Source organism: Macaca mulatta, chromosome 16, assembly GCF_049350105.2.
Source record: "Macaca mulatta isolate MMU2019108-1 chromosome 16, T2T-MMU8v2.0, whole genome shotgun sequence".
Lineage (NCBI taxonomy): Eukaryota > Metazoa > Chordata > Mammalia > Primates > Cercopithecidae > Macaca > Macaca mulatta.
The window spans coordinates 2,735,029-2,757,838 of NC_133421.1; the positions used below are offsets into that span (position 1 = coordinate 2,735,029).

Here is a 22,810-nt window from a genome sequence, read left to right on the forward strand (position 1 = left end):
GTCTCGAACTCCCAACCTCAGGTGATCTGCCCGCCTCAGCCTCCCAAAGAGCTGGGATTACAGGCGTGAGCCACTGCACCCGGGCAGCATTTACTATTCTAAGATTCATTCTCAGCCCTCTAGTCTGGGGAAAGAAAATTCCCCAGGCCTCCATAGCGTCATCTCTAAGGGCGAAGGCTCAGCCTAGGAGTCTGTCTTTTGCCCTCTTCTCCCCTGCCCTCCGCTCAGCCTCCTGGCTTTTCCGGTAGCCAGTGAGACCTACAGGCAACAGAGGTGAACTGAAAGCCCTTCCCAGTTAGTCATTTCTCCACCGAAGTTTTGTGTCAGCTTGAGTCATGGGAAGACCTGCTCCCCCTCTCGCTGCCTCTCTAGGCATCACTGCAGGATAAGGCACAGTGACATCAGGTCCTTGCAGCTGTGACACTCCCCACACGCCCCCACACACTTCCCAGGGGCCGAGTTGAAGCCCCGTTCCCACGGCCAGGGGCCACAGCAAGTGCAGAATCGTGGACAGAGCCGCTGGCTTAGATTACGCACCCCCCGAGCCACAGTTTTAGAAGGGTCTCTCACCAAGCCCCAGCTCACATGGCCCTCACTTGACATGGCTCAGATGACACCACCCAGAGGTCAACAGCAGAGTTTTCCGAGGGCTGGACAGCAGGGCCTGGAGTCCCCTCCTCATTACTTACCACCAAGTCCCCATCAGCATTCAGAAAGATGCCAGCAGAAGAGACAGTGGATTCTCTAAGGCTCCAAACCCAGAGATTCAGTTCTGGGGCTCCAATCTCCTCAGCCCCAAGGGAAGCAAGAACACGTCCAGCTGGGGTCAGCGCTCACGCGCTGGCCCTCTGCCCTCCTGTGGTCACCACGGCCCCGAAGCTGGCCGTGCTCCTTGCTCGTTCAGCCAGAATTCTGCAGACGCATCCCAGGCCTACGCTGCTGTGCCAGGACCTCGGACACCACCCAGCAGGCTGGCCCTGTCCCCATCAGGCCCAGGAGTGGGTGCAGGAGCTCAGGGCAGGCCGTCAAGGAGACGGGCTCCGAGAGTCAGAGGCTCACCATTCAGCAAGGCGAGGGCAAAAGAACCTCAGAGCCTAGCCAGGGGCGCCTGCCATCAGTGGAGCCTGGCTCTGGGACTGCCAGTCAGGCCGTGTGTGCTGTGTCTTTAAGGACCAGGCCTCTTTAAGGCAAGTTCCCTCTGCAGTCCAGTCCTGCCTCTGCCCGGCCTGCGGCAGACAGTGGGGTGCTCCCCAGCGCCATCTGGTGGCCGCATAGCAGCACCTCGGCCACCGGAGGCTTCCTGCCAAGCGGCCCGCAAGTGCCTGGACAACAATCTCCAGCTTGGACACGGGGCTGCAGGCTGCTGGTGGGAACACAGCTGGGAGAGTCAGGAGGAACTCCGTCCAGGCAGGAGAGAGCAGAAGCCCCCAGGAGTGACATGGGGAGAATGACTATCCCGCCGGACAAAACCTTCGCTAAAACACCTTCAAATGTGCCGGGTGTGGCAGCTCACGCCTGTAATCCCAGCACTTTGGGAGGCCGATGTGGGCGGATCAGCTGAGGTCAGGAGTTCGAGACCGGCCTGGCCAACATAGTGAAACCCCATCTCTACTAAAAAAATTACAAAAAGTAGCCGGGCATGGTGGCGGGCACCTGTAATCCCAGCTACTCTGGAGGCTGAGGCAGGAGAATCGCTTGAACCCGGGAGGCTGAGGTTGCAGTAAGCCGAGATCGTGCCACTGCACTCTAGTCTGGGCATGATAGAGTGAGGCTTCCTCTAAAACAAAATAAAATAAAATAAAATATTCTTAAATTGGGCCGGGCACAGAGGCTCACGCCTATAATCCCAGCACTTTGGGAGGCCAAGGAAGGTGGATCACTTGAGGCCAGGAGTTCAAGACCAGCCTGGCTAACGTGGTGAAACCCTGTCTCTACTAAAAATACAAAATTAGGGCTGGGCGCATTGGCTCAAGCCTGTAATCCCAGCACTTTGGGAGGCTGAGACGGGCGGATCACAAGGTCAGGAGATCGAGACCATCCTGGCTAACACGGTGAAACCCCGTCTCTACTAAAAAATACAAAAAACTAGCTGGGCGAGGTGGCGGGCACCTGTAGTCCCAGCTACTCGGGAGGCTGAGGCAGGAGAATGGCGTAAACCCGGGAGGCGGAGCTTGCAGTAAGCTGAGATCCAGCCACTGCACTCCAGCCCGGGCGACAGAGCGAGACTCCGTCTCAAAAAAAAAAAAAACAAAATTAACCAGGCGTGGTGGCGGGCACCTGTAGTCCCAGCTACTCAAGAGACTGAGGCAGGAGAATCGCTTGAGCCTAGGAGATCAAGGCTTCAGTGAGCTGAGATCGTACCACTAACACCCCAACCTGGGAGATAGAGCGAGACCCTGTCTCAAAAAAACAAATAAGTCAATAAAAATAACAACGTGCGGGAGCATTTGAAGAGGTCACAATAGGCCGGCCGCCGTGGCTCACACCTGTAATCCCAGCTCTTTGGGAGGCCGAAGCAGGTGGATCACAAGGTCAAGAGATCAAGACCATCCTGGCTAACACGGTGAAACTCCATCTCTACTAAAAATACAAAAACATTAGCCGGGTGTGGTGGCGGGCACCTGTAGTCCCAGCTACTCGGGAGGCTGAGGCAGGAGAATCACTTGAACCCACTGGGAGGAGCTTGCAGTGAGCTGAGATTGCGCCACTGCACTCCAGCCTGGGCGACAGAGTGAGACTCTGTCTCAAAAAAAACAAAGAGGTCATAATAACTAGGGGTCGCTACTACCCTTCAAAAGGCAGAAGCCAGAAATGTTAAAATGTCCTGCAGGACTTGCTCTCAAGAACATCTGTCATAAATGCCAACAGCATTGAGAACTCTACCCGGTTGGGGAAAACGGAGGATGGCGGATGGCAAGCTCTCACCCCACCCCCAGCTGGTCGTCCTTCCCCATCACGCTGCTTTGGATGTCCTTCCTAACTAAATTTCACCTTCACAAACTTAGGGGTGGAGGGAGGGGGCAGTCTGACCCAGCCACCTTCACAAGGGAAGCCGGTGCCTCTGGCTGCCTCTCCCAGAAGCCAGACACACACACCGCACCGGGTTCTCTTAGGCTGAGCTGCACCCAGGACATGCAAATTTTCCATAAGGCACTTTCGGGTTCTGATCGTGAAACCTCGTGACTCCTAATTTCCTCTTCCCCAAGCCCTTGGCGCCTCGTCCCGAGCTGGTCAGTTCAGTCTCATGAACACACAGGCCGGTGCCAGGAGCTGGTACGAGAAACGAGCACACATGACCCGTGTTCTCCCGAAAGGAGAGTGAAGAAGGGTGAGACTCCGGCCACAGTGGCCACGTTTTGGCTGGGTCCGTTGGTTGGAGCCGTCCCAGGCTCACGAGACTGACATCAAAGATATGAAGATTAATTAGAGGAAAGAGTTTCCCAGCGTCTCATAGCAACTAAAGAATTGCTCTAAAACATCCTAAAACACGTGGCATGTCATTCCTCTTACTAAGAGCTGTCTATGGCTTCCTTTTTTTTTTTTTTTTTTTTGAGACAGTGTCTCTGTCGCCCAGGCTGGAGTGAGTGGCGCGATCTCAGCTCACTACAAGCTCCGCCTCCCGGGTACGCGCCATTATCCTGCCTCAACCTCCCAAGTAGCTGGGACTACAGGCGTCCGCCACCATGCCCGGCTAATTTTTTGTATTTTTAGTAGAGACGGGGTTTCACCATGTTAGCCAGGATGGTCTCGATCTCCTGACCTCATAATCCGCCCTCCTCAACCTTCCAAAGTGCTGGGATTACAGGCGTGAGCCACCGCACCCGGCCTTTTTTTTTTTTTTTTTTAAATGGAGTCTTGCTGTTGTGCCCCAGGCTGGGGTGTAATGGTGCAATCTCGGCGGCTCACTGCAACCTCCACCTCCCAGGTTCAAGCAATTCTCCTGCCTCAGCCTCCCGAGTCACTGCTGTCAGGATAGAGACCCACACATCCTTTTGGTGGACTAAGGGCCCTGTGGCCGGTCCTCTGCACCCCTTTCAGCTTCATCTGGCACATTCTACTCCTTGCTGTCTTCTACTTTTTCCTGTCTCGGAACTTTTGCATAGGTTGGTATCTCTGGCGAAAATGCTCTGCCCCCACTCTGCCTGGGTAACTCCTACTCACCCTTCTGGTCTTAACTTAAATATCTCGTCTTCCAGGGAGCTTTCCCTACCCACCAGACCAGGAAGGCCTGCGTCGCTCCCTCCTTCTCAATGCTCAGTACTCTTGTAAACGTTCCATGCCTGTCTCTCCTGCTAGACTGAGGTCTCTGGGAGGATAGGAACCACGTCTCCGTTATTCACTGTAACCCCAGGACCTTGCACAAATAGTTTCAGTGAATGAATGAGCAAATGTGAATGAATGAACAAGTATATTCCTGGTCACAAACAGCCCGGAATGAGGCAGTACAGATGTTCCAGCCAGCCCAACTCCACCGACTGGAAGACAACTGTTTGGCTGGTTGAGATACCACGTCCAGAATGACCACCCTCTCTGGAAAGACGCGAAGAACGAACAACCGGCCCCTAGAACGGGGTTTGGAGTGGGAGAATTGCTGTTCCAATTAGTTCTCTAACTGCTCATGAAAAACCCTAGCTGAAAATTCCCCAGTGCACAGGGCTGCCTTGCTCAGCAGCCAGTACTGGAGGCTGTACTCCTTTTTATCCAATCAGGCTCCAACATGGAAACGGCATAGAAACCCAGAAATCATTCAGCCCACTAAGGGAACTTCGGTCTCAATTGTCAGAGTCCTTCTCCGAGGCCTGTTCCAAATTTGCAATAAAACTTGTTTTTAGGCCGGGCACGGTGGCTCACGCCTGTAATCCAAGCACTTTGGGAGGCCAAGGCGGGTGGATCACCTGAGGTCAGGAGTTCGAGACCAGCCTGGCCAACATGGTGAAACCCCATCTCTACTAAAAATACAAAAATTAGCCAGGCGTGGTAGTGGGTGCCTGTAATCCCAGCCACTCAGGAGACTGAGGCAGGAGGATCGCTGAACCCAGGCGGCGGAGGTGGAGGTTGCAGTGAGCCGAGATCATGCCACTGCACTCCAGCCTGGGCAACAGAGTGAGACTCCATCTCAAAAAAACACACACACAAAAACTTGTGTTTGGGGGAGGGAGCTTGGGAAGAAAGCAGTTTCTGGGTACGTGCCCGTCCCGTCTCCTCTCGCCGTCTGTCGGGGTTCCGAGAAGGAAGATGCCAGTTGCTCACGGTATGCTTACCCCTCTGCCCCACGGCGCTGCAGGCTGATGCTGTGACTCACCAACTCCCAGGGATGACTTGATGCACCTCCGACCCGACAGATGGGAAATCTGGCTTTCAGTTCAATGGGGAGAAATAGGATAGAAACGGATTCCGGGCCTTCACACTCCCGAGGGGCTGGCCTGAGCGAGTCTGCAGGGCCTGACAGACAGGGCTCGGGCAACACTTCTGCAGGTGCAGACTGCGCTGGGTGACGGTGACCAGCACGCCGACCCGAGGGTCCTGCAAAGCGCGGCACCGGACTCCTGGTCTGCTGGGGGCCTGTGCACGGAAAGGAGGACGGCTCCTTTCCATGTTCCCATCACCAGAGCAAATAAACAAACAAAACAACCAATGTCGAATCAAGATCCGGTTCTTGGGCCTTGAGTTTGTAAAGATCCAGAAAGTCATCCCACCAGACAGGGGTTAGTCCACCAAGCTTCCCACCAGCTTTTCACCGCTGCCTAGTAACGATGTTCTGGATGTTCTGGCATTTTTCTTTTCTTTTCTTTTCTATTTATTTATTTATTTATTTATTTATTTATTTATGAGACAGAATCTCCCTCTGTTGCCCAGGCTGAAGTCTAGTGGTGCAGTCTCAGCTCACTGCAACCTCCGCCTCCCGGGTTCAAGTGATTCTCCTGCCTCAGCCTCCTGAGTACCTGGGATTACAGGTATGTGCCACCATGACCAGCTAATTTTTTTTTTTTTTTTTTTTGGGACGGAGTCTTGCTCTGTCACCCGGGCTGGAGTGCAGTGGCCGGATCTCAGCTCACTGCAAGCTCCACCTCCCGGGTTCACACCATTCTCCTGCCTCAGCCTCCCGAGTAGCTGGGACTACAGGCGCCCGTCACCTCGCCAGGCTAGTTTTTTGTATTTTTAGTAGAGACAGGGTTTCACCGTGTTAGCCAGGATGGTCTTGATCTCCTGACCTCGTGATCCGCCCGTCTCAGCCTCCCAAAGTGCTGGGATTACACGCTTGAGCTACCGCGCCCGGCCAATTTTTGTATTTTTAGTAGAGACAGGGTTTCACCATGTTGGTCAGGCGGGTCTCAAAACTCCTGACCTCAGGTGATCCACCCGCCTCGGCCTCCCAGAGTGCTGGGATCACAGGCGTGAGCGCCCAGCCTGTTCTGGCATATTTAACAGTGTCAGGGTTCTTCTCTCTCCTGAAATGAGGGGCCTGGTGAAAGGAGTAGGGGTGTGGAAGAAGAACAGAGGGTAATATAGAAATGATGCCGCAAACACTTCCATGCGCTTACTGTGCCCAGGCTGCCCTAAGGACTTTGCATGTATTAAATCACGTCACTGTCACAGTGCCACACGACCGCTCCAGGAGCCACACATTAGCCCCTCAACACCCCGATGCCTCTCTCCAACAGAAGGGAAGGAACGCTCAGCCGCGCACAGCCTGAATCTAGCTGCTGGCTCTGCCACTCACTTGCTGTGTGACTCTGAAGAGCTGCCTTTCCCCGTCTGTCCCTTGATTTCCTCACCTCAACATGAAGAGAGGTAAGTCCCCGGCAGCAGCTAATAACGGAGGGGGGAATCTTTCCTCTTTCCCATCCTTCAGTTCCTATATTCCCGGAAGTTTAATGGGTTTTCAGAGCTAGAAAAGTTGTATTATTATTATTATTTTGTAGAGCCAGAGTCTCACTATGTTACCCAGGCTGGTCTCGAACTCCTAGGCTCAAGCAATCCTCCTGCCTCATCCTCCCAAAGCGCTGGGAGTACAGGCATGAGCCACTGCACCCTGCAGAAAAGTTACTTATTATTTCATTGAATATTCCCTGAGCCCTACTGTATAAGCCAGAGTTCCTTTTCCCAGGTTGCTTATGATAATGGACTTCGGACATGTCCAGAAATCACAAAGAGGGAAAGCAGAGAGAGAGGTCTGGACAGTGAGTTATGGAGGGGGTAGGAGGGAAGCACCACTTCAAACTGAATTGATGACTAAATGCTTCTAGAAAGAATGTGGACCGGCCACGGTGGCTCACGCCTATTATCCCAGCACTTTGGGAGGCCAAGGTAAGCAGATCACCTGAGGCCAGGAGTTCAAGACCAGCTTGGCCAACATGGTGAAACCCCGTCTCTACTAAAAATACAAAAAATTAGCTGGGCGTGGTGGAAGGCACCTGTAATCCCAGCACTTTGGGAGGCTGAGGTGGGCGGATCACCTGAGGTCAGAAGTTCGAGACCAGCCTCGCCAACATGGTGAAACCCTCTCTCTACTAAAAATAGAACATTAGTGGGGTATGGTGGTGGGCGCCTGTAATCCAGCTACTGGGGAGGCTGAGGCAGGAGAATCGCTTGAACCCAGGAGGTAGAGGCTGTAGTGAGCTGAGATGGCGCCATTGCACTCCAGCCTGGGCAACAAGAGCAAAACTTGTCTCAAAAAAAAAAAAAAAAAAAAAAAATTGCACAGAGACCGACGTGGGAATAGAGTGAAGAGCTAGAATGGATGACTGTGGAGAAGGTTCTTTTGGGAACCGGGGGCGAATATAGAAACTGCTACTAGGCCGGGCGCGGTGGCTCAAGCCTGTAATCCCAGCACTTTGGGAGGCCGAGACGGGCGGATCACGAGTTCAGGAGATCGAGACCATCCTGGCTAACACAGTGAATCCCCGTCTCTACTAAAATACAAAAAAAAAAAAAAAATTAGCCGGGTGAGGTGGCGGGCACCTGTAGTCCCAGCTACTCGGGAGGCTGAGGCAGGAGAATGGCATAAACCCGGGAGGCGGAGCTTGCAGTGAGCTGAGATCCGGCCACTGCACTCCAGCCTGGGCAACAGAGCTAGACTCCGTCTCAAAAAAAAAAAAAAAAGAAAGAAACTGCTACTAATCTAATGTGTGGCCTCAGCATGAATCCAGGAAAACAACAGAATTAGCAGCTTTTCTTGGATCCACCTTAAAGAGAAGCCTTTCAGGGACACCCCCTCCCCCTCAATACACACAAGGATTCAGGACTCCCCTCCTCTCCTGGCGAGTTTGCTGAAAGCCCTTTGGCCGATGTGTCCCGAGCATCACCAGTATTTACGTTCTAGGCACAGGTTAAACACGTAACCTTCACTCTTCGCAAGCAGCCTCTCTGTGTGGAAGCCACAGTCACAACGCCCACTTTACAGAAGAGGCTCAAGGTCACACTTCTAGCGAGTGAAGGAGTCAAGTTCACACCCTGGTCTGGCTCGGTCCAGAGCAACTGTACCTGGCCGCCAGTCCTGAAGCTTCAGGAAAGCCTCCTGACTGGATGCCCCCTGACATTCACTCACAAAGAGCTCGGTTTCCAGCAGGCCAGGCAGCACTGGCACCTGCTGCTAAGTCAAGTACATCAGTGCAGCCTTTTTGTTTTTGTTTTTGAGATAGAGTCTCGTTCTATTCCCCAGGCTGGAGTGTGGAGTGCAGTGGTGTGATCTCAGCTCACTGCAACCTCCACCTCCCAGGTTCAAGCGATTCTCCTGCCTCAGCCTCCTGAGTAGCTGGGATTACAGGCGCCCGCCACTGTGACCAGCTAATTTTTTGTATTTTTAGTGGAGACAGTGTTTCACCATGTTAGCCAGGATGGTCTCGATCTCCTGACCTTGTGATCTGCCCGCCTCAGCCTCCCAAAGTGCTGGGATTACAGCGTGAGCCACCGCGCCCGGCCAGTGCAGCTCTTAAAGCTACTCTCCAGGGAAAGTGGCAAAGGAAGGAAGACATGAAGATGAATTTCCATTGTCTTTCTCCTCAACTGAAATCTGACAAGCTCCTGGGTTCTTTTGACTCCTCCTTGAACGTGAGGTCTGTACCTGGAGGATCTCTGGTGGCAAGGGTATTTTCTTTCTTCTTCGTTTTCTTTATTTATATTTTTATTGATTGATTGATTGATTGAGACAGAGTCTCATTCTGTCACCCAGGCTGGAGTGCAATGGCACGATCTTGGCTCACTGCAACCTCCGCCTCTCAGGTTCAAGTGATTCTCTTGCCTCAGCCTCCCAAGCAGCTGGGATTACAGGTACACACCACCACGGCCAGCTATTTTTGTTTGTTTGTTTTGCTTTGTATTTTTAGTAGAGAGGGGTTTCACCATGTTGGCCAAGCTGGTCTCAACTCCTGACCTCGGGTGATCCGCCTGCCTCGACTTCTCAAAGTGCTGGGATTACAGGCGTGAGCCCCGTGCCTGGCCGAGACCCAGCTTCCTAAGTAAGGACACTGCGCTGCTCAGAAACCTTCCCAAACGCTCCAGGAATCCCAGCTCCCCTGCAGTGCTCCCGGGCAGACGCATCCTGCCACACTCCCGAGGGTGTCGGATCTTGGAGGCATCTCTTTCTTTTTTTTTTTTTTTTTTTTTTGAGATGGAGTCTCGCTCTGTCGCCCAGGCTGGAGTGCAGTGGCCGGATCTCAGCTCACTGCAAGCTCCGCCTCCCGGGTTCATGCCATTCTCCTGCCTCAGCCTCCCGAGTAGCTGGGACTACAGGCGCCCGCCACCTCGCCCGGCTAGTTTTTTGTATTTTTTTTTAGTAGAGACGGGGTTTCACCGTGTTAGCCAGGATGGTCTCGATCTGCTGACCTTGTGATCCGCCCGTCTCGGCCTCCCAAAGTGCTGGGATTACAGGCTTGAGCCACCGCGCCCGGCCGGAGGCATCTCTTTCTTCAAGGCAGCCCCCAGCCCTGCCCAGCCCAGGCTTGGCCGAGTATCACAAGGAGCACTGTAAGGAGAGTTATTCCTATTTCAGAGCCTCTGGGAACAGGCCCTGATCTCCTGCTGTGGGGCAGAGAGGGTTCGGCTGGCGGCTCTGAGCGGAAGCCACCTCCACTTAATGCCGGAGGGAATGATCTCAAACCTCCGTCTCTGGGCAGGGTCAGCCCCATGCCCAGTCTGTGTTCTGACAGGTTGGAGACAGAAAGACACCATCCCTCCGGATCCTGACCATTCTGAAGCCTCGAGCTCCAGGAGCCTCCTGGGATCTTAGCCACGGCTCTGGTGAAACCTCACCCTAATCCCCTTCTCGTGGCCCCCAGTCTTCTAGACACTCATTGCTCAATCCCCTGCATGAGTTATTTTCCCAGTTGCCGTTTCTGTCTGATTGTGAAATTTTCTTTCCTCCAAAAAGCCACATGCCTATCACATGAGGGGCATGCCGGGCCCCCAGCAGAGAGGGGGAGGGTGCTGGGAAGTCTCCTTTCCTGGACCCCGGGCTGGTCCCCGGAGTCGGGGAGTGGCTCCCCACTCCTCCCTATAGCCAACATCCCAGGGAGCTTTGGGTCACACTGGGGGGAAGATCAGCGCTCACCCAAATCAGATCGTGACTTGGTTTTCCCCAGAGAGCAGCACCTACGGTGCCTCCACCTAAGACCTAGCTGGAGCTGGGCTCCTCAGACCCCTGGCTCTGGGGGCGAATATACCCCGCTGACCGCCAGATCAAGGCCACACTGCAGTCTGCTGAGACAGGAACATTGCTGCTGCTGCTGCTGCTGCGTCCGGCTGGCCACGGCCCCACACTGGGGGTTAGTTCTTTGGAGGCCCTAAAGAAGAGCTGAGCTGTTGCCTTCTGGACGTAAAGGAGCTGCTTTTGCAAAACAGACTGTATTTGCACCCTGCCACAACTAATCAGAAATGAGGAAGCCACCACAGAGAAGCCTCCCTAGTCTCTGGGGCTCCGGGTTCTGTCTGCTCCCCCTCCCAGAGACCACACACGAGGATGTACACGCAGGCCACATTTCCTTCCAGGCCCACAAAGAACCTCGACTTCCTGCAAAGACCACGAACCCCAACGTCAGTACACATGGCTCATTACCCAAGGCCGAGCTGCTGCTGATTTTTAGTGTGACTTTCAGGACCAAAAAGGAAGAGGTTCTGTCTGGCCAAGGAGAGCATGGCCTGAGACACCAAGAGACAGCAGCTTCCCATCTGGCCTGCCTGATTCTGCAATCAAAGCTGCCTGCTTCCGGCGGGGCGCAGTGGCTCACGCCTGTAATCCCAGCACTTCGGGAGGCTGAGGCTGGTGGATCACCTGAGGTCAGGAGTTCAAGACCAGCCTGGCCAACATGGCGAAATCCCGTCTCTACTCAAAATACAAAATTAGCCAGGCATGGTGGCGTGCGCCTGTAATCCCAGCTACTTGGTTTTTTGTTTTTGTTTCTGAGATGGAGTCTCGCTCTGTCGCCCAGGCTGCAGTTCAATGGCGTGATCTTGGCTCACTAAAAGCTCTGCCTCCCGGGTTCCCGCCAGTCTCCTGCCTCAGCCTTCAACTACAGGCGCCGCCACCACGCCCGGCTAATTTTTTTTTTTTTTTTTTTTTTTTTTGTATTTTCAATAGAGACAGGCTTTCACCGTGTTAGCCAGGATGGTTTTGATCTCCTGACTTCGTGATCCTCGAAGTGCTAGGCCAATCGGCCTCGGCCTCCCAAAGTGCTAGGATTACAGGCGTAAGCCACCGTGCCTGGCCAATCCCCGCTACTTGGGAGGTTGAGGTAGGAGAATCGCTTGAACCTGGGAGGCAGAGGTTGCAGTGAGCCGAGATGGTGCCATTGCACTCCAGGCCTGGGCAACACAGCAAGACTGACTCAAAAAAAAAAAAGAAAAGAAAAAAATGGTGCCCAGTTCCAAGGACGAGGCACTATCTCCTCCCAGACCTTCATGCCTCTGAGGGAGCTGGGGAAGGTGTGAAAACTTTGTTCAGGGGAGGTCAGGGTCCTAAGTGCCTGGTTCTGGAAAACAAAAGGTCTCCCTGGCTCTGTAGGTGCCAGGGAAGACTGGGGGACACAGAGGCAGTGAGCCAAAGCCCCGCTAGGAAGATCACCCAGGCTGCTGGCTCGGAAGCCACACTGCCATTAACACGCAGCAGGGGCCCATTTGTACACACGTCATAGACCACCAAGAGGCCACATGGAAGGTACGAGGCACACAGGCTGTTGGGGTTTTTGTTTTCTGGTTATTTTGAAACAGGGTCTTGCTCTGGTGCCTAGGCTGGAGTGCAGTGGTGCAATCATGGCTCACTGTAGCCGGTGAGATTTTCTTTTTGGGTGGGGCGATGGGGAGATGGAGTTTCACTCTTGTTGCCCAGGCCGGAGTGCAGCGGTGCGATCTCAGCTCACTACAGCCTCTGCCTCCCGGGTTCAAGCAGTTCTCCTGCCTTAGCCTCCTGGGTAGCCAGCATTACAGGCGCCTTCCACCACGCCCGGCTAATTTTTGCAATTTTAGTAGAGACAGGGTTTCACCATGTTGGCCAGGTTGGTCTTGAACTCCTGACCTCAGGTGATCCGCCCGCCTCAGCTGCGCAAAGTACTGGGATTATGTGTGTGAGCCACAGCACCTGACCCATTTTTTTTTAACTGTAAGTTTATTCAGTTTTTTTTTCTGTCGTAAGTCATAAAGCCAGAATTTTAAAAACTTTTAGACCATAAGAGTAAAATGTGACCCATAAAATACACCACCCCAATCAGCATTTTCCAGCGTTTTTTGAGTTCTTTATAAAGTTTTTTTTTTTTTTTTTTTTTTTTTTTTTTTTTGAGACGGAGTCTCGCTATGTGGCCCAGGCTGGAGTGCAGTGGCCGGATCTCAGCTCACTGCAAGCTCCGCCTCCCGGGTTCCCGCCATTCTCCTGCCTCAGCCTCCCGAGTAGCTGGGACTACAGGCGCCCACAACCGCGCCCGGCTAATTTTTTGTATTTTTAGTAGAGACGGGGTTTCACCGTGGTCTCGATCTCCTGACCTTGTGATCCGCCCGCCTCGGCCTCCCAAAGTGCTGGGATTACAGGCGTGAGCCACCGCGCCCGGCCATAAAGTTTTATAGTTAGCCTTCCTATCTGGCCGGGAAGCCACACTATCCCTATCCAAGGGCACCCTCAGATTCAACCAACCACAGATCAAAAATATTTGGGGGGGGGGGCCGGGCGCGGTGGCTCAAGCCTGTAATCCCAGCACTTTGGGAGGCCGAGACGGGCGGATCACGAGGTCAGGAGATCGAGACCATCCTGGCTAACACAATGAAACCCCGTCTCCACTAAAAATACAAAAAAATTAGCCGGGCGTGGTGGCGGCGCCTGTAGTCCCAGCTACTCGGGAGGCTGAGGCAGGAGAATGGCGGGAACCCGGGAGGCGGAGCTTGCAGTGAGCTGAGATCCAGCCACTGCACTCCAGCCTGGGCGACAGAGCGAGACTCCGCCTCAGAAAAAAAAAAAAAAAAAAACATTTGGGGGGAAAACAATAAAAAAAACCTACAAAAATAAAAAATACAAATAATACAGTGTAACAACCACATAGCATTTACAATGTATTAGGTATTAAAAATAATCTAGGAGCCGGGCGCGGTGGCTCAAGCCTGTAATCCCAGCACTTTGGGAGGCTGAGACGGGCGGATCACAATGTCAGGAGATCGAGACCATACTGGCTAACACGGTGAAACCCCGTCTCTACTAAAAAATACAAAAATTAGCCGGGCGAGGTGGCGGGCGCCTGTAGTCCCAGCTACTCGGGAGGCTGAGGCAGGAGAATGGCGTGAACCCAGGAGGCGGAGCTTGCAGTGAGCTGAGATCCGGCCACTGCACTCCAGCCCGGGTGACAGAGCGAGACTCCGTCTCAAAAAAAAAAATAAATAAATAAAAAATAATAATAATAATAATCTAGGCCGGGCGTGGTGGCTCACGCCTGTAATCCCAGCACTTTGGGAGGCCGAGGTGGGCGGATCACAAGGTCAGGAGATCGAAACCATCCTGGCTAACTCGGTGAAACCCGGTCTCTACTAAAAATACAAAAAAATTAGCCGAGATTGTGCCACTGCACTCCAGCCTGGGCAACAGAGCCAGACTCCGTCTCAAAAAAAAACAAAACAAAATAATAATCTAGAGATAAGTTAAAGTATATTGGGGGGGCAGGCATGGTGACTCGCGCCTGTAATCCCAACACTTTGGGAGGATCACTTAAAGCCAGGAGTTCAAGACCAGCCCAGGCAACATAGCAAGACCCTGTCTCTATTAAAAAAACATTTTAAAAAATAAAGTATATGGGAGATGCAATTAGGTTACATGTAAATACTACAGCACCTTGTATAAGAGACTTGGGCGTCCTGGGATTTTGGTATCTGTGAGGGGTCCTGGGGCCAATCCCCCATGGAAATGGAGGCACAGGTGTAATTGGAGTAGCTCTCCAGACTGTGCCCAGGAATTTCTCAGCCTGATCTCTGGCCAGTCCAGCTTCATTTTCTCCCCTTGTCCCGTGACATCAAGTAGAACAAATTTCGCCTACATGAGCTATGACCTCGCTTTACTCGGGGCCTCCGTGGTACAAACACAAAGATGGATTCCCTTGTGGAAACTCTGGCACGTCATCCCAGTTTGTTCATGGTGCACGATGTCTCCGGTTACTTCAGGGAGAGAGGAACATGACCTGGGTTGTCAGCACCGTCCAGGGACACCAGAGATAAAACCTCATCTATAACGTCCCCAGTAACAAGCTGAGAATTGCTCCTGACAACGTCCTGGGGCTCTTCCTTCCTCTGGGCCGGGCTACAGCTTAGAGACTGGGAGAAAGTCTTGAGGCTGGCCAGGGCTACCCATCTGCCTCAGGAGGGCCTGTGTTCGTGTCATCCGCCTTTCAGCAATGGAAACTAAGGAGGATGGGGGGACGGAAGTACAGGAAGACTTGTAAAGAGAAAGTTTGATTTGCATTCAGGGCCCAAGCCCCAAACCCTGATAGGAACAAAACGAGCAGGGGAGCAGCTGCAGGGACTTTGGTCCCCCTCAGGCAGCCGCATCACTCAAGACTGTTCACATCAGCAATAGCTACACGGGGCCAGTGTCCACGCGGCTGCTGCTCCGGGCGCAAAGCATAATGGTTTAGGTCAGGATGTGGGTTCTACAGACAGAACAGACCCGGTTCAAGGCCAGGTGTCATGACGTATTGAACCTCTCTGAGCTTCAGTCTCTTCAGTAATGATGGTAACTGCTTTTAACTGAGATTGTTAAGGGGACCGTGAATAGAAGATCATGAATAGAAGACAACCAGCACAGCGTCGGGTCCCTCATTAGCACTCATGCAGTATTAGCTATCATCATGATGCTGGCTGACTTTTATGTGAGCCTGTATAAAATGGGTACACACACACACACGCAACACCTCTCTCCCGAGGGTAAAAACAAGACAAAAAGTGAAACAGGCCCCCTGAAGAGAAGACAGCAAGCTGATACTGTGCATTGTGTGAAGGTCACCAAAGCAAAACCACATGCTTTGTTTTCTGGGGGTGTCTCATTGTCATTGTAGAGGTAGCTTACTAGTGTTTCTTAAAAAGCCAAAGCAACGCTATCCTTCATAAGTGTGTTCCTCCCATACTTTGCTATTCAAGAGCAGCTAGATGAAGAAAAAGAAGGTCCATCTAGAAAAACATAATCCCTTCACCTCATTTTATTTATTTATTTTTCGAGACGGACTCTGGCTCTGTTGCCCAGGCTGGGGTCCAGTGGCACAGTCTCAGCTCACTGCAAGCTCAGCCTCCCGGGTTCACGCCATTCTCCTGTCTCAGCCTCGTGAATAGCTGGGATTACAGGCGCCCCCCACCATGCCCAGCTAATTTTTTGTATTTTTAGTAGAGAGGGGGTTTCACCATGTTAGCCAGGATGGTCTTGATCTCCTGACATCTTGATCCACCCGCCTCGGCCTCCTAAAGTGCTGGGATTACAGGTGCGAGCCACCGCGCCCGGCCAGTATCAACTTTTGTAATATCCAAAAAGAAACTATAATGTTCTTATTTCTTTGTAAAATTTAAATAGAGACAAGGTCTCACTGTGTTGCTCAGGCTGGTCTCCAACTCCTGGGCTCAAGTAGTCCTCCTGCCTCAGACTCCCAGAGTGCTAGGATTACAGGTGTGAGCCACCACACCCGGCCTAAACTTTTTTAAGAAATAGGATTTTCTGGCTGGGCATGGTGGTTCATGCCTATAATACCAGCACTTTACGAGGCCAAGGTGGGTAGAACACTTGAGGTCAAGAGTTTGAGACCAGCCTGGTCAACATGGTAAAACCCCGTCTCTACTAAAAATACAAAAATCAGCCAGGCATGCTGGCAGGTGCTTGTAGTCCCAGCTACTTGGGAAGATGCAGCAGGAGAATTGCTTGAACTCAGGAGGCAGAGCTTGCAGTGAGCTGAGATCTCACCACTGCACTCCAGCCTGGGTGACAGAGTGAGACTCCACCTCAAAAAAAAAAAAAAAAAAAGAAATAGAATTTTCTCCAAGGTACCAATGTAGAGCCTTCTTCTAGAGCAAAAGGGAAACTGAGGTCTGAAGACTCTATGTGTCCAAGTGTGTTCGAAACAAAAAAATATATGACTAATTGTATGTTAAAATTTTAAACATTGGGCCAGGCGCAGTGGCTCAAGCCTGTAATCCCAGCACTTTGGGAGGCCGAGGCGGGTGGATCACGAGGTCAGGAGATAGAGACCATCCTGGCTAACACAGTGAAACCCCGTCTCTACTAAAAAATAAAAAAAAACTAGCCGGTAGAGGTGGCAAGCACCTGTAGTCCCAGCTACTCAGGAGGCTGAGGCAGGAAAATGGCGTAAACCCGGGAGGCGGAGCTTGCAGTGAGCCGAGATCCAGCCACTGCACTCCAGCCTGGGCAACAGAGGGAGACTCCGTCTCAAAAAAAAAAAAAAAAAAAAAAAATTTAGACATTGACTTGTCCTGAGTAGACATTAAATCAAAACGTTTTAAAGAAATAAAGAAAAAATTTTCTCAAAGTCAGAAATGAGCCTGTATCCATACACACATACACACACACACACACACATCTATACATCTATGCAATAAATTAGGACATAGCTGAGCATTATAACACGGGCATGCTGGGATCCAGAAGAACTTCTGGATCTGTCACCCAGGCCAGAGTGCAATGGCGTTATCTCGGCTCATTGCAACCTCTGCCACCTGGGTTCAAATGATTCTCCTGCCTCAGCCTCTCAAGTACCTGGGATTACAGGCGCGCACCACCACGCCTGGCTAATTTTTGTATTTTTAGCAGAGATGGGTTTTCCCCATGTTGGCCAGGCTGGTCTCCAACTCCCGACCTCAGATTATCCACCCCCTTCGGCCTTCCAACTAGCTGGGATTACAGGCGCCCACCACCACGCCTGGCTAATTTTTGTGTTTTTAGTAGAGACGCGGTTTCATCATGTTGGCCAGGCTGGTCTCGAACTCCTGACCTCAGGTGATCCGCCCACCTCGGCCTCCCAAAGTGCTGGGATGACAGGCGTGAGCCACCGCGCCCGGCCCCATTCCTTTTAACAGGTCTTCCATTCGCCGGTGTGAGCAGACCATCCTGGGGCGGCCCCTTGGAAGGGGCTTCGGATCCACCCCGGCTTCCGCCCAGCCCTCAGGGGGCGTGGCCTGGCCCGTGGGGGCGGAGCCTGCGCGGCGGGGCCTGTGAGGGCGGGACCTGCGGGGCGGAGCCGCCGGTCCTGGTCACGTGATGATGCCGCGTTATTTAAACCGCGGGTCACCGGTTTAAATAACGCAGTTCGGTTTAAATAACGCAGTTCGGTTTAAACCGCAGTTCGGGAATCCCTGAGTCGCCGCCCGCAGCCGCTGCGAGGAGCCCGGCGAGAGTTCGGCCTCCGTTTCTGAAGTTTAGGCGGGAGCTGCGATGCAGACGCCTTCAGGGCCCGGGCCTGAAGGCGGATGGTACCCTCCAGGCGTGTCTACACCCTCGGCACCTCGCGGGGCCAAGGGGACCCGGGCGCTCTCTCCGCCTGGGGAGGGACCCGCCAGGGGGTGTGGCGTGAGTGTGTGTCCCGCCAGGACGTTCCGGTGGCGCCGCCTGACGCGGGAGGAGAAACCAGCTTCAGTTCCTCATCTGGACTTAACATAAATCCTTGGCTCAAAGTGCTTTCGTGTCCGGGCCTCGGTGCCGGGTCCACAGGGGAAATCCCTGGAGTCGAGGGGAGGGCGCGAGAAACCACCGACCCCCCGGCCCAGGGGCCAGCCCAGCCCACTCCTCCCGGCTTCTCCCTCATCTCCGCCTGGGCCCCGCAGAAGCCACCGCCAGGGGCATCTTAGTCCCTAGCGCCTGAAACCACGCCTGGGGGCATTTAAAGACTTAATGTGGGCTGGGCACGGTGGCTCATGCCTGTAATCCCAGCACTTTGGGAGGCCTAGGTGGGCGGATCACGAGGTCAGGAGATTGAGACCATCCTGGCTAACACCAGGAAACCCCATCTCTACTAAAAATACAAAAAATTAGCTGGGCGTGGTGACAGGTACCTGCAGTCCCAGCTACTCAGGAGGCTGAGGCAGGAGAATGGGGTGAACCCAGTGGGCAGAGCTTGCAGTGAGCCAAGATTGCGCCACTGCACTCCAGCCTGGGCGACAGAGCAAGAGACTCAGTCTCAAAAAAAAAAGAAAAAGAAAATGCATTGGCTGGGTACAGTGGCTCACGTCTATAATCCCAGAACTTTGGGAGGCCAAGGCAGGAGGACAGCTTGACCCAGGAGTTTGAGACCAGCCTGGACAACATAGTAAGACTTCATCTCTACAAAATATAAAAATTGGCCAGGCGCGGTGGCTCACATCTGTAATCCCAGCACTCTGGGAGGCCGAGGTGGGCAGATAACGAAGTCAAGAGATGGAGACCAGCCGGGCGCGGTGGCTCACGCCTGTAATCCCAGCACTTTGGGAGGCCGAGGCTAAAAATACGAAAGTAGCTGGGAGTGGTGGCGCATGCCTATAATCCCAGCTACTCGGGAGGCTGAAGCAGGAGAATTGCTTGAACCCGGGAGGCAGAAGTTGTGAGCCAGTGAGCTGGGACGCGCCAGTACACTCCAGCCTGGGCAGTAAGGGCAACAAAAGCGAAACTCCGTCTCAAAAAAAAAGAGAAGTAGGGGAAGAAAGGAAACCGTTGGAATCACAGACCTTATGACTATAATTCCTTGCACAGCCTCTCTTAGAAGATCAGCAACTTTGTTTTTTGTTTGTTTGTTTTGTTTTTGAGACAGAGTCTCACTCTGTCGCCAAGGCTGGAGTGCACAGGTGCGATCTTGGCTCACTGCAGCCTCTACCTCCTGGGTTCAAGGGATTCTCCTGCCTCAGCCTTCCAAGTAGCTGAGACTACAGGCGCCCACCACCACACCCACCTAATTTTTGTATTTTTAGTAGAGATGGGGTTTCACCATGTTGGCCAGGCTGGTCTCAAACTGCTGACCTCAGGTGATCCACCCGCCTCGGCCTCCCAAAGTGCTGGGATTACAGGCAGGAGCCACCATGTCCGGCCAGATCAACCACTTTTGGGACACTGATATCAGAGATGGCCTCCCTGCTCTTGTCTAGGAATGAGGGTGTAGCAGACCCACAGTTATGAGGATTTATAAAAGAGAAGTTGCTCGATCCCCAGATGAGTCCCTGGGGAGAAAAGAAATGATGGATACTAGAACTTGTTCCTCCTGGCCTTCCCGGGCAACTGACACACGGGAGGCAGCTCTGTCTGTGACCTGAAGGAACTGGGTGTCAGGAGCAGCAACGAGGGGCACCCCAGTGTGAAGTGCCCTCAGCCAGGCTTAGCACTGAGGAATTGACATTCTCCTCTGCAGGAACAGTGGCAGCCTGTGCTGCGTCTCCATCGGGTGATTCCCACACCATCATTGCATGCCAGGGTCACCTGTCAGCCTGTGAAGACCCAGTCTCAGAGCCACATCTGCGGCAGAGAAGTCCTTGCTGCTAATGAGATTCGAGTTCTCATGCTAACGTCGTGGTAGAGGAGTGCTGACCACTGCTCACTTTTTGACTCTGTAAGGGGGAGGTTCAGAGAGAGCTGCTGGCCGGGCGCCGTGGCTCACACCTATTATCCAGCACTTTGGGAGGCCGAGGTGGGCGGATCACAAGATCAGGAGATTGAGACCATCCTGGCTAACCTGGTGAAACCCCGTCTCTACTAAAACTACAATACTAGCCGGGTGTGGTGGCGGGCACCTGTAGTGCCAGCTACTCGGGAGGCTGAGGCAGGAGAATGGCGTGAACCTGGGAGGCGGAGCTTGCAGTGAGCCAAGATCGCGCCACTGCACTCCAGCCTGGGCGACAGAGCGAGACTCGGTCTCAAAAAAAAAAAAAAAAAAAAGGCCTGTTTTGTGCCTGGCAAGTCGGTTAAAAGACACCAAGCAGCTGGGCGCAGTGGCTCAAGCCTGTAATCCCAGCACTTTGGGAGGCCAAGACGGGCAGATCACGAGGTCAGGAGATCAAGACCATCCCGGCTGACCCGGTGAAACCCCGTCTCTACTGAAAAATACAAAAAACTAGCTGGGCGAGGTGGCGGGCGCCTGTAGTCCCAGCTACTCGGGAGGCTGAGGCAGGAGAATGGCGTGAACCCAGGAGGCGGAGCTTGCAGTGAGCTGAGATCCGGCCACTGCACTCCAGCCTGGGCAACAGAGCGAGACTCTGTCTCAAAAAAAAAAAAAAAAAAAAAGACGCCAAGCATTTAGTATGAGTCTCTCTTGTACATACCTGTATGTAGCGAATACCTGTTTACTAGCCTAGTACCACAGTTACACTGAAGGCTCCTGGAGCAGAATTTTGAACTCTTTCCCTTGGGTCACCGCTCGGCTCAATTCAGGTGCCAGTAAAGTTTGCTTTCATGGTGCCTGTATCCCTTTCTTCCAGATGGCGTTTATGGGAGCCCGGAATTAATAGAGTTTATGGGAGCCTGGAATTTATGGTCATAAAATCAGACATACAAAGTTTTACTCTCTGCACCTGCGTTGAAATGGGTGAAATGGGTGGTGTTTTACTGTATGCATCCTTCTCTTTTAAGCTTTTTGTTTGTTTGTTTTTGTTTTTTTTTTTGAGACGGAGTCTTGCTCTGTCACCCAGGCTGGAGTGCAGTGGCCGGATCTCAGCTCACTGCAAGCTCCGCCTCCCGGGTTTACGCCGTTCTCCTGCCTCAGCCTCCCGAGTAGCTGGGACTACAGGCGCCCGCCACCTCGCCCGGCTAGTTTTTTTGTATTTTTTAGTAGAGACGGGGTTTCACCGTGTTAGCCGGGATCGTCTCTCGATCTCCTGGCCTCGTGATCCGCCCGTCTCGGCCTCCCAAAGTGCTGGGATTACAGGCTTGAGCCACCGCGCCCGGCCTAAGTTTTTTTTTTTGAGACAGAGTCTTACTCTGTCCTTCAGGATGGAGTGCAGTGGTGTGATCTTGGCTTACTGCAACCTCCACCTCCTGGGTTCAAGCCATTCTCCTGCCTCAGCCTCCCGAGTAGCTGGGATTACAGGTGTGCACCACCACACCCGGATAATTTTTGTATTTTTACTAGAGACAGGGTTTCGCCATGTTGGCCAGGCTGGTCTCAAACTCCTGGCCTCAGGTGATTCACTCCCAGTGAGCCACCAGGCTCAGCCAAAGTTTGCTTGAATGGTGCCTGAACCCCCCTCTTCCAGAAGGAGTTTACAGTAGCCCAGAACTGACCTCTTGTGGTCCTAAAATCAGACATACGATGCCTTACTCTCTGGACCTGCTTTGAAGTGGGTGGTGTTTTTTTTTGTTTTTGTTTTTGTTTTTTTTTGAGACGGAGTCTCGCTCTGTCACCCAGGCTGGAGTGCGGTGGCCAGATCTCAGCTCACTGCAAGCTCCGCCTCCCGGGTTCAGGCCATTCTCCTGCCTCAGCCTCCCGAGGGTGGTGTTTTATTGTCCACATCCTTCTCTCTCAACCTTCTAAGACCTGGTGACATGGACACTCTACACACATATGAGTTACACGTACATATAGATAATTATACTATTTTGTTGACCTTTTTCATTGAGCAGTTTGGAGGTATAATCACTCTACGCTTTCTGCAGCAATTCTTTTTTTTTGTTTTTTGTTTTTTGAGACGGAGTCTCGCTCTGTCGCCCAGGCTGGAGTGCAGTGGCGCGATCTCGGCTCACTGCAAGCTCCGCCTCCTGGGTTTACGCCATTCTCCTGCCTCAGCCTCCTGAGTAGCTGGGACTACAGGCGCCCGCCACCGTGCCCGGCTAATTTTTTGTATTTTTAGTAGAGACGGGGTTTCACCGTGGTCTCGATCTCCTGACCTTGTGATCCGCCCGCCTCGGCCTCCCAAAGTGCTGGGATTACAGGCGTGAGCCACCGCGCCCGGCCTCCGCAGCAATTCTTTTAAGCACTGGAAAAAAAGTTGCATTTATCAAAGTCCAGCAGGTATCCCCAATTATTTACAAATTCAGCAAATTTACAAATCACAACAAAGCTGCCACGTGATCTCCACGATGATCTCTGCTCCTGAAGAAAACAGATGCATATGCCAAAGTGCCTTCAGAACAGCCAACAAACTAAAAAAAGAAAACACGTATTTTTCACGGCAAGGACACCTAAATTAGTAAAGCACTAAATTAGTGAAGGCTGATCTCTGAGAGAGAGAGGGAGAAAGAGGTAGAAAGTAACAGAACCTGGAGAGGGAGAAGCTCAGCCCAACTGTTCTGGGACTGCGGGGGCTTTCACCTGAGGAGAAAGTTCAGACCTAAGCCGGACGCGGCGGCTCACGCCTGTCATCCCAGCACTTCGGGAGGCTGAGGCGGGTGGATCACCTG

The 22,810-nt window shown here is 52.8% G+C and overlaps 1 protein-coding gene across 10 annotated transcripts in view; it reads right to left on the reverse strand.

The window, feature by feature from the left end:
* The window catches only part of ABR (ABR activator of RhoGEF and GTPase), a 235,714-nt gene that overhangs the window by 191,057 nt on the left and 21,847 nt on the right, over positions 1–22,810 (reverse strand). For 4 of the 10 annotated variants that reach the window (XM_015118166.3, XM_077969720.1, XM_077969724.1 and 1 more), the window contains exon 1: positions 690–1,156. The exons of the other annotated variants lie outside the window; for them this stretch is intronic. The gene's annotated coding sequence lies outside the window, so the exon portion shown is untranslated. Of the gene's footprint in view, positions 1–689; positions 1,157–22,810 lie in introns of those variants that run through there. 10 annotated transcript variants of the gene reach the window in all.